Here is a 1291-nt window from a genome sequence, read left to right on the forward strand (position 1 = left end):
TAGGCTGCATTTTAGTATGTCCATCTAATTTTCGAACTAGAGCTTTTGCATTTTGTTATTGAGTCAAGCAGCGTTGCAATAACAAATTCAGTCAGGAGGGAAAATGCCATGTTCCTTTTTGTGATGACCCTTTGTTTCTTCCCACAGTCCAAAGATGTGCAGGTTAGGTGGATCCTAAATTGCCCATAGTGTCCAGGGATGTGTAAGCTAGGTGGATTAGTCATTGGGAATGCAGGTTACAAGGATAAGGTAAGGGGGTGAGTCTGGTTGGGATGCTCTTTGGAGTTGGTTTGGACTTGTCAGGCTGAATGGCCTGTTTCCGCACTGTAGGGATTCTGATTCTGTGAATAGCCCCAGCTTAGTCAGCCTCTCCAAAGCTCAAATCCTCCAACACTGACAACATGCTTGTAAGTCTTTCATGAACCCTTTCAAGTTTCACAACATCCTTCCTATAGCAGGGAGACCACTGCTGCATCAAAGAGTAGTACAGGTTCATTTATCCATTTGAGTCACTGCCTTTGTCAGTCTTCCTTTTTTAACGTGCCGTTGTTTTGATTTTTTTCTTTCCCCAAAATTCCAAAACAGTGCAATAGCTTATGAAACAGTAATTACTGCGCCTAGATTCAAGAAAATACCTCAAAGGAGCAGCTGTTACAGCCACAATTTTTTTCCTGTCCTCCATCTTGAATTATCCAGAATCCTGTTGCTCTAAAAGACTTCCCTTTATAGGGTTCAGGTTTGCAATCAGTTATTTTCTATTTTTTTTTTAATTGTTCAATTCACTGCCAGATCCCTGGTTCTAGACACTGGATTTCAATTGAAGTTGAACACCTAGTTTAACACCTATGCCCCATACTGTCTGTGCTGGGTAGCCAGAGGTGTAAAAGCTGTCTCCAGCTTTCAAGGACCGTAACTTCCCCTCCTCGGTGGTCGAGAACGCCCTCAACCGTGTCTCCCACATCTCCCGCACCTCATCCCTCACACCCCGTCCACGCAATAAAAACCAAAAAAGAATCCCCCTCGTCCTCACGTACCACCCCACCAACCTCCGGATCCAACGCATCATCCTCCGACACTTCCGCCATCTGCAATCCGACTCCACCACCAAAGACATCTTTCCCTCCCCACCTTTTATCTGCTTTCCGGAGGGACAACTCTCTCCGTGACTCCCTTGTCCGCTCCACACTCCCCTCCAGCTCCACCACACCCGGCACTTTTCCCTGCAACCGCAGGAAGTGCTACACCTGCCCCCATACCTCCTCCCTCACCCCCATCCCAGGCCCCAAGAAGA

The 1291-nt window shown here is 46.9% G+C and overlaps 1 protein-coding gene across 2 annotated transcripts in view; it reads left to right on the forward strand.

Moving 5' to 3' along the window:
* The first annotated feature begins 230 nt into the window (after positions 1 to 230).
* Positions 231 to 1291, forward strand: part of mgat5 (alpha-1,6-mannosylglycoprotein 6-beta-N-acetylglucosaminyltransferase) — a 108553-nt gene continuing 107492 nt past the window's right edge. For both annotated transcript variants that reach the window (XR_007262458.1, XM_048598852.1), the window contains exon 1: positions 231 to 249. The gene's annotated coding sequence lies outside the window, so the exon portion shown is untranslated. The remainder of the gene's footprint in view (positions 250 to 1291) is intronic.

The sequence above is a fragment of the Rhincodon typus genome, chromosome 7 (genome assembly GCF_021869965.1).
Source record: "Rhincodon typus isolate 14 chromosome 7, sRhiTyp1.1, whole genome shotgun sequence".
NCBI lineage: Eukaryota > Metazoa > Chordata > Chondrichthyes > Orectolobiformes > Rhincodontidae > Rhincodon > Rhincodon typus.